This window comes from Asparagus officinalis, chromosome 5, assembly GCF_001876935.1.
Source record: "Asparagus officinalis chromosome 5, Aspof.V1, whole genome shotgun sequence".
Taxonomy (NCBI): Eukaryota; Viridiplantae; Streptophyta; class Magnoliopsida; order Asparagales; family Asparagaceae; genus Asparagus; species Asparagus officinalis.
This window is the reverse complement of record NC_033798.1, coordinates 108,469,098-108,479,896: the sequence shown is the minus strand read 5'-3', so window position 1 is coordinate 108,479,896 and position 10,799 is coordinate 108,469,098.

Here is a 10,799-nt window from a genome sequence, read left to right as displayed (position 1 = left end):
GGAGAGGAGGGCTACTCTTAATTGAGAAGACCTTCCAAAAGTTATAACTTTAGTTGCAATTAATAAAAATAATTTTTCCTCTTTAAATTTGTTCTTTCTCCTCTTTGTTGAATGATAAGGATGGAGATGAAGAGCAAATTGAAGGTTTACATTTCTTTTCTCTTTTATTTCTTTTTAGTAATTTCTTTATTATTGCATATTAGTTAGATTTAAATTCATGCTTGTAGTGTAGATTTATTTTCTTGTCTTTTTTATTTCTTTTTGCACTTTAATTTGTAGAGTAGATTTATTTTTCTTGCATTTAATTTTTGTAATATATTTTGTAGTGTAGATTTTTATTTTCTTTGTAGTTAGATTTATTTCTTGTTCATAGTTTAGATTTTTCTTTTCTTTTTATTTTTGTAATTAGTTCATTTTCTTCTTGCTTTTATTTCTTAAGATATGAATTTAATTCTTGTAGGAAGTTTAGAATGATATGAAACTGAAACTAGTCTAATTTCTTTTATATTGTATGAATTATTCTCTTGTACTTAAAATGTTCATGTTTAGGATAATCAACTAGAGAACTAATCGGTAGAAGAAGAATTTGATAATCTATGCTTATCTTAAATGGTTTGATAGGTTATGCTTATGAATTCTAGGATTATTATCATGTTGTTGTTCTTATTATGAATAGTAATTTTGATTTAGATGATAATTTGATAGGTTACACTTTTCTTAAATGGTTTGATAATCTATGCTTAATAAATCTAAGTTGAAATATGATAAAAAGAGAATAGTTTATATCATCCACAGGAGTTCAATTGACGTCGATGAATGATTGAAGTGAATCGACGAACTACGTGAGCTGATAGGATTTCGGGATAACAAAGGCACGGGCTAATCAAGAGCCCCGCGATGTTACAAAAAGAACAATGTCCTTCGTGTCTCGTTCATTCTACAGATAATCCAACCATTGGAGCAGGTAGAAGTCTTCGTCAAGCTTCCAACGCACTTGGAATCACTCAAATCCGAGTTCGGACGAAGAATTTACGGCGAAAACAATCGAATGCACCTCAACGGACGTCTCAGGAATTCCAAAACACCCCCAGGGGTGTCTCGGATTTTCTGAGACACCCCAGGGGTGTCTAGGCACCCTAGGTGCCCCCATTGCCTATAAATAGCAACCTAAGGCCTCATTTTTGGAGGATCTGGATTTTTGGAGAGTTGGCGAAGCCCTGCTGTAGTGAAGAGTGGTCGAGCGCTTCAACAGAGGAGAGGTCTTCATCAGATTCTTCATCACCCGTGTCCGTTCCTTAGTATTACCCTTCGCCGGTAATCCTAAGAAGAGCAAATATCTCGTTTTAGCCGAGATAGGCGCTTCAGGCTTCTAGATCTCCTCGCGGATCGACGAAGCTCTGTCCGATTTTTTCTGGAACAGATCTGAGTGCCAGGTAGTCCACGGATATCGACGTCTTCGTCACAGGCCAAAGACCCACGCAAGCAAGAGACGATAAACGGATCTTGTGTTTATTTTCAAGAAAGTTGTAATTTTTATTTTTGTTATTTGAATTCATTTGTAACGACTAAAGTTTTAATGAAATCAATGATAAAGGCAACTTTCGACGAAAACAAACTGGCGACCACAGTGGGAGCCAACGGCCTCGCTGCCGAGGCCGTCGTGACGCAACCGGCATTCAAGATCCGGGTGAATGAAGAGATCGAATATGAGTTCGATCAGCAGAAGTTTGAAGAGTACCTCTCTTCCTCCTCCTCCAGATCCGCCTCTCCAAACAGGCACAGGAAGATTTCATCTTCCAAGAGTGCTCGCGGGCCTTCAGGATCGAAGATCCAAGATCCCCTCGCTGCCGTTGCACTTACTCCCCGCGACGTTCCTATGACGTCCAACGGGGTTGAAACTGCAGATCCAGATCTCCCTTCCGCCACAAAGGCGACTGCTGAAGTTGCTCCGGCTCTGTCGAAGAGGGCACGCCAAAGATGGCGTCAACACCTTGCGCGACAACTGGCCAAGGCCGCAGAATCGATGGACGGGATCCGCTACAATGAAGATCTAAAGTCCAGACAGCGCCAAGAGCAACAACGGCGCATAACCAACTCCTCCTCCAAGGCAGAAACGAACGAATGAGTTCGTGTCACGAGGACTCGCTCAACCCTCGAAGAGCGAATCAAGAAACGCCGTGCATTGCTTGCGCATGCCCGAGTCCTTCTGCAGAAAGCGGAAGAGATGCAGAAAGAAGAGACGGTCAAGAATCCGTCAAAACACAAGCAGGTGTGGGTACCAAAGGCAAAGCCGGCGCCTAAGACAAGAGTGGACGGAATTGCCATCCAACCTTCATCAAATCCAGATCCCGTTCCCCTTGCCCCCGCACCTCTGGCGGAGTCAGGTAAGAACGTGGGTTCTTCTAGATCCAGGGTTCCGTTGAAAGGTCGTCTCGGTCCCTTACCGGAGAACCGAGGTAAAGCACCTGTCAAGGAGCGATTGGGACCGTTGAAAGGTCCCCAAATGATGAACCAGACTGGGGGTCGTGTTAATCCCCCCAAGAAAGATAACAAAGGGAAAGCTCCTGTTACCGACCGCATTGGGTTGCGTGTCGAAGTTCAAGAGCCCGTTAAGTTCTCACGCTCGCAAAAGCATAGACTTGAACGGGCAACTTCTGAAAATGCTAATAAAGCGCCATATCCCCAGAGGAAAACACATTCGTCTGATGATGATGGTGTTATACCTGGGAGGTCATGCCAACACTCTATGGGTTGCTTCAGTTATCAAACTGATGAGTTGTACTATAGAGCTGGGGGTGCGGGTAAGTCTCGAAAGAGATACGCTCAAGACACGGAGTCTCACTGTCCGTGTACCAACATCATCAAGGCGGTGTTGTCAGAATGCTGCAGTTCTAAAACCCCAAAGAGAATCTCGGTGTTCGAGAGAATTTCTAAGCCAAGACGTTTTCGTGGGAAGAAGTTCGTTCGATAAGAGGACGAATACCTAGAAGTGTCTGCTAATATGACCGGCAGAGGGAAATCGACACGACACTCTAACTCAGATCAACTTGCCGAAGCGTCCCAGCGCATGACTCGATTGCGGTCAGGGATCAATAGGCGAAAGAATTACCAAAGAATGCAAAAGGGACTCCCTTTGGAAGAGGAGGCGTCAGATGCTGATTCAGACTCCTGCTCGGCTATAGCATCCGATGACACGGCATCTAGTGCGGGGCAACCTTACGAATCACTCATGATCAGCGCCGAACAAGTAACCAAGATGCATGAAGATGCCCTGGCTAGGCAGAAGGAAAGTTTCAAGTTCGAGATGGAAATGGCCATGCAGCAAATGAGAGAGATGCATGACCAGCAAATCGCGGCTCTGACAAGTCACCAGGGAGAACCCACTCGACACCATAATCAGAATCAAGATGAGAATGAACGGGAAGGGAATAATGTCAACATAAATATCCCTCCTGTCAACAACGACAATGGAAGCGGTCCCGTGGATGATAATGCAAAAGAGGACCACGTTACCTCTCCCCAAAGCCACTCGAAGACAGGTACGAGTGAAGACAAGAAGATGAAGGACTTGGAGAGCAAAATCAACGCGTTGATGAATGCTCAAGAAGTGAAAAGGTCCGGCATACCATGTCCGTACCCAAGGGAGTGAGAATCAATTCCATATCCGACAAAGTTTAATTTAATCAACTTTACGCCGTTTGATGGAAAGGGTTCCCCTACCCAACACTTAATATATTTTAAGTCTCACTTAGGAATAATCTCCGGTAATGAACCCTTGATGGTACGGTCATTCGTTGGCACTCTTCGCGGAGCGGCCTTCGATTGGTATCGTCGCCTCAAGCCGGGAAGTATCAGCAGTTGGGACGACATGGAGGATATGTTTTTGACGAACTTCTTCGACGACGACACTGAGGTCTTAATCGGTACTCTGTTTGATGAGAAGCAGAAGAATGGGGAGACAGTCGAAAACTTTGTGAAGAGGTTCCGAAATAAAGCAATGAATTGTAGGGATCCAGTCAGCGAAGATTTCATCCTCGAGACCTGTCATAACAATCTTTCATTGGACATCCTGGAAGCCATGGGAATGGCACCGCCAAAGATCTGGAAGGATCTGAAGGTGCGAGGAGAACGAGCCGAACAATTCCTTAAAAGGAAGAAGGCGGAAAGGGGTCAAATAGCTAATAATGCTCCGCAACCAAATTTTGTCCCTAGGGGTAAAGGAAAAGCACATGCAAATGCCGTGAACGCAAATCAAATGTTCGAAGTGCAAGCGCAACCGCAACCGCAACAGCAGCAGCAAAAGGCGCTTCAACAATCAAGGTGGCAACAGCAGACCCAGAAGCCAAAAGCCTCGGAGCCGAAGTTCCCAAAAGTCTACTCGTTCAAAGAGGATGAAGTTCCTGGTATCTTCAAGTACCTCATTGAGAATAACAAGATCAAATTGCCTCCAGTCCAGGATCAGGAAGATGCCAAGAGAATCAATGATCCAAAATACTGCGCATTTCATAGAGCAGTGCACCATCCTACCAAGGCATGCTATGCCCTTAAGGATAAGATCCAAGCTCTAATCGATGTCGGGGTCATCACAATGAAGCAGCCGAAGGAGAAGAGAGTGGGAGCAAATGCGGTATCAATTAGTTTCGGTTCTTTTCCCTTATATCGATTCCAGCATGAGCGAGTAATGAATGCAGTAGTGAAGACGGTGAACGATGATCCTCACAAGCAGCGCCAGAAAGGACTTGTGCCACACACAGCCCCTAATGGTGAGATTCTTTGAGTTCATCCAGATTTGATTGGAGATGAGCAATGGACTGGAACATCTTCCAAGAAAAAGTCAAAATGAAAGGGTAAGTCTTGTTATGGAGCTTCTGCTATTCCAGGAGAAGATGACGAAGAAATTCCCGCCTTCCTTGCAACCCGGAGTGGGAATGAGTATCACTACAAGTACCCGGATGCTTCCGAGCAATTAGGTACCAAAACCGCTCCTTCCAAGACATTGGCAGAACTGGGAATTGTAGTAATTCCCCCAACGCCCATAGCTACGGAGAAAGTCGGGCAGAAGGAGAAGGGGAAAGAGCCTTTACGTCAGGAAGCCCAAAACCCGAGGCAGTCTCAATTCAATCACCCGATTGGGAGAGACAAACCGGGAAATGTAAGCTCTCTACCCTATTTTGACATCATGGCGCGGTTGGACAATATCCCGGCTAGGATAACCCTATACGAGCTATTGCGTCTTTCCAAGGATACAAGGAAAGCATTACAAGAGGCCTTGAGTGACTCTGAAGCTTTTCTAACTCGAATCAAGCCATCTCCTGAAGGACCAGAGCCGTCAGCTCAACACTGCAATCTCGTGGCGCATCATTTTCCATGCATCTCTTTTACCAAAGAAGACATGCAGACGAAGAACTCAAAGCATGATCGGCCTTTGTATTTCACAGGGCACATTGGCTCCAGCATGGTCAACCGGATCCAAGTTGATCCGGGTTCTGCTGTTAGCATCATGCCATTCCGACTGATGCATCATCTCGGAATCCCGACTAGCAACTTAGCCTCCACCGGCACTACGATTTACGGATTCAACACCAGCGGGTCCAGACCCTTGGGGAAGATTCGAATCAAATGCCAGATTGGGGATTTAAAATCAGAAGTTACTTGCTATGTGATTGACGCAGAAACGTCCTATAACTTACTGTTGGGTCGACCTTGGATCCACGGTAACCTTATAGTCCCATCAACTCTGCATCAATGCCTCAAGTACGTGGACTCAAATAATGAAGTCAAGACGGTGGTCACGGATAAGTAACCGTTTAAGGGATTGGAGAACTATTTCACCGATTCCCTTCTTTACGGCGCTGAATCCGATACTTAATCACCGGCCCAAGGAACGGACAGCGGAGATGAAGCTGACACCGAAACTGGGTTTGATTATGATGGTGGTTTTGTACTTAATAACATTGTACCCATTGTAATCAATCTTGACGATGATAAATCATCGGAAAGTAGTTGTAATTGGCAACTTGCCGAAGAACTATCAATAAACGATGATTTAGAGTACTCGATGTGTCTTGATAATGTCACTAAAAAGCTTTATGATAACCCTGATTTGTATATGCCTCTTCAATCATTTTGCATGACGAAAAAGCAGGTACAAGATCCATGCGGAGCAACACTTGTCATCCCCGCGGGAATAGGGGGTGGAAAAGAAGTCGTCTACGGCAAAGGAAAAGAAGCTCCAATACCCGATCACTTCTTAGAAGAAGAAGACGATGAAGATAAACCTGCCCATCATCTGTATGGATATGACTTCACACTCGGAGAGGGTCTTTGCTTTGGTCGAGGTCCGCGAGTTCCACCTCGAATGGCCTATGTACCGAAGGGAAAACCCGATGATTATTATCGCTATAAAAGAGGTCTCGGCTACGTCTCCTCGTCCGACGACGAATGTTGCTGGGAAATCATTGATCAGATCGCTAACAAGGCTAGAAAAGGATACTCTTCCGACGCTTCGGCTTGGGATTCCGACGCTAGCCTTGGTGAAATGTTCAAAAAGTTGATGTCGAACATGGTTACGGTCGATCCTACCACCATAGAGGAAGACGACCAGATGCCGACATGGGAAGATCCTTGGGTTCATCACCTAAACATGTAGTATGGTGATAGGTTCGAGCAGAGAGAGCCTCCTACCGAAGATCAAGTACTCCAGGTAAATATGGGCAGCGAAGATAATCCGAAGCCCATATTCATTAGCGACAGCCTCCCGCCTGAAGAGAAAGAGGAGTTAATCTCTCTTATTAGGGAATACATTGATGTGTTTGCCTGGAATTATGAAGACATGCCAGGGCTCGATCCAAACGTAGCAGTGCATCGTCTCAATATTAAGTCGGATGTCAAACCTGTCAAACAACAACAAAGACGGTTTCGTCCGCAAATGATGGAGGCGATCGAAGCTGAGGTTAAAAAGCTTGTGGACTCGGGCTTCATTAGGGAAGAGCAACATCCAGAATGGCTTGCCAATATTATTCCGGTCCTTAAGAAAAACGGAAAGATCAGGGTCTGTATTGACTTTAGAGACCTCAATGCTGCTTGCCCAAAAGATGATTTTCCCCTTCCCATCACGGATGTTATCATCGACAATACGTGCGGATTCGAGAGAATGTCTTTTATGGATGGTTTCTCTGGTTATAACTAAATAAAGATGCATCCAGATGATAAAAAGCATACTGCTTTTAGAACGCCTCTCGGCATCTTCTGCTACATGGTTATGCCATTCGGCTTAAAGAATGCATGTGCTACATATCAGCGAGCCATGTCAAAGATCTTTCAGGAGCATCTCCGAAAGACTGTCGAATGCTACGTAGATGACTTGGTCGTGAAAAGTCGTGATAAAAAAGATCACATTAAGGACTTGAAGACCATGTTCGACTTGATGCGAGCCCATCAATTGAAGATGAATCCTACCAAGTCTTTCCTCGGAATGTCTAGTGGTAAATTCCTGGGATTCGTCGTCACCACCAAAGGTATTCACATCGATCCTGATAAGGTAAAGGCGATTAATGAATTGCAGCCTCCGAGAAACCTCAAGGAGCTCAGAGGATTGCAAGGGCGATTAGCTTATATTCGTCGGTTCATCTCGAACCTTTCAGGAAAATGCCAACCATTCTCCAAGCTCGCAAAGAAGGGCGTGTCTTTTGTATGGGATGACGCTTGTCAAAAGGCATTCGAGAGTATTAAAGAATATCTCTCGAAGCCTCCTGTACTCGTTGCACCGAAATCGGGCAAACCGTTCTTGATTTATGTCAAGGCGACGAGCCACTCATTAAGTGCATTACTTGCACAAGATGACGATAACGGTCATGAGCAGGCAGTATATTATTTGAGCCGAACCATGGTAGGCGTCGAATCTCGATATCCTATGATTGAGAGAGAATGCCTCACCCTGGTGTTCGCTATTCAGAAGATGCGGCATTATCTGGTCGGGCAGACCATTTATGTCATCTCTAAAATTAACCCAGTTCGAGTATTCATGACTCAACCAGTTTCCATGAGCTGGCGATTAGCAAAATGGGCCTTACTCTTGTCCCAATATGACTTACATTTTAAACAACAAAAGTCAGTAAAAGGACAGGCCATCTGTGATCTCCTGGCAGCTAATCCAACTACGGACACCGCCGAGATATATGACGATCTACCCGATGAAGCCCACGAAGTCAACGCAACTTCGCACCAGTAAATATGGCGTCTATACTTCGACGGCGCGTCACGAGCAACTAATGTAGCAAGTGCCCCTGGAAGTTCTAAGATTTCTTCCGGAGTGGGAGTTGTCTTAGTTTCCCCAGGAAAGCACGTGATGCCTCGAGCTTACTCATTGACCGAACCATGCTCAAATAATGTAGCCGAATATAATGCATTACTCATAGGACTCAGTTTTGCTAAAGAGCTGGGGGTGGAGTATCTCGAAGCCTTCGGCGATTCTCAACTGATAGTTAAACAAGTTCAGGGAGAGTACGAGGTTCGAAGCCAAGATTTAATACCATACCATAAGATGGCAGTGGAGATGGCAGAATCATTCGAAGGATTCTTTATCGAACATATTCCACGGCTACAGAATACCTATGCAGACGCGTTAGCAGCATTGGCTGTATCTTTGGCACAACCTCCCGAAGCAGAGCAGTTTGTTACGGTAAGAACTCACCAACTCCTAGTACCATTTTACAATGAAGATGCCAAGGAAGAAGAAGTTCAAGAGGTGCACGCTACTCAAGTCGAGTTCGAACCACGAGATTGGCGTTTCCCCATCATCGACTACGTCTTGCATGGAATCTTGCCAGAAGATGTGAAGGAAAGAGAGTCAATCAGACGAAGAGCACCAAGATTCTACTATAATACGGAGAATCGAACGCTATACCGCAGGGGGTACGATGGGTTGCTATTGCGTTGCCTATCAACCAAAGAAGCTGAAGAGGTCCTTAGGGAGGCACACGAAGGAGAGTGTGGCGCACACCAACCTGGTCCCAAGCTTTATGATCGCATCAGAAGAATGGGGTATTTTTGGCCTTCCATGATGAGCGATGCAATCACGTATGCCCGAAAGTGTAATGCGTGTCAAATACACGGGAATTATATGCACCAACCTCCGGAGCATCTGCATCCTTCAATTACGTCATGGCCGTTCGAGACTTGGGGAATGGACATTGTTGGCCCACACTCCGATAAGTATAAGAGTATAAACTGCTTCTCACACTCCGACAAGTATAAGAGTATAAACTGCTTCTTGATACTCCGACAAGTATAAGAGTATAAACTGCTTCTTGATACTCCGACAAGTATAAGAGTATAAACTGCTTCTTGACACTCCAAAGAGTATACGAGTATAAACTGTTTCTCATTCCTCCTACCGGTATAAGAGGTTAAACTGCTCCCTGATACTCCAATAGGTATATGAGTCTAAACTATTTCCTACCATTAACGGGAAGTTCCTGGAGGATATTACACTAATATTCTTAAGGATAACCCGGCCAGATAACAAAATCAAACCCGGTTCCAAGAGAGAAGCTGGGGGTGGATAATCCAATGCATCGGGAAGTTCCCGAAAGAATACCACATGGGTATTCTTAGGGATAACCCAGTCATTGTAGAATTGATGAATAAGAAATCTACGTTCGAACTCTGAATGTCAGAATGTTTCTTCTTATTTTTATCAAAATTCTCTAACTCTTATGAGTTATTTTTGTGAGAAGAGATCCAATCTTCTGGTAGGTTAATCTTTCCTCACCAAACCATCCGCTGATCAAATCAAACGACAGTGGACCCACCAACATTCCCATCTTCCAGTCATGGGTGTTTCTCAGACTCAACGTGCTAGGTCCTAAACGCCTAACATTAAAGTCTCCCTTTGAGTGGTAATATGGGTTGGCACTTTCTTTGCTACCCGTATTCCACTCTCTTTGCGTTCTGGTCAAACCTATAAAAGTTAGGGCCAAAGCCAAATTCCTCTCTCGATTCCTTCCATGAACGAGAGGTCCACTTTCAATTTGAACAATCAAACCTATAAAAGTTAGGATTGTTCCCGATCTCACTTAGTCAAGCCTACAAATAGTTAGGACTAAGACCGAGTCATTCCTTTTCGATAAACGAAAATCCACCTTTGTCCCCTTTTCCACCAAACCTATAAAAGTTAGGGTTGAAATTGGGTTTTCTCCTCAATGAATGAGGGATTCTTTGGGTTCAAATGACCAATCCTATAAAAGTTAGGGTCGTTCGAACCTCTCCGATTCTCAGAGTGGAGATCCCACTCTTAGTTTCATCCTCCCGGATTTTGGGGGTGGAGATCCCACCTCGAGTTTCCTTTCCAGCTGTAGATAGAATATAAAATTCTTCCTCTTTAGCACCGGGAGATAGAATATAAAATTCTTCCTCTCCCATTTTCTAGTCTGTCTTTGCTCTTAAAAAAGACACAATTCTCAACTTCCAATCCGGACACTTGGTGCACGGGGAATTTCATCCCGAAGCCTAAGAAGGGATGAGTCAGCGCCTAACACGCGTTGCCGGTTTAGTCTTTTACCGATTGAAGAAGACACCAGAATCCGAGTCTGGGGAATTTTATCCCGAAGCCTAAGTAGGGATAAGTCAACGCCTAACACGCGTTGCCGGTTTAGTCTTTCACCGATTGAAGAAGACACCAGAATCCGAGTCTGGGGAATTTTATCCCGAAGCCTAAGTAGGGATAAGTCAACGCCTAACACGCGTTGCCGGGTAGTCTATTCCCGTAAGAAAGACGAAGTCTATGTATTCAAAATCAT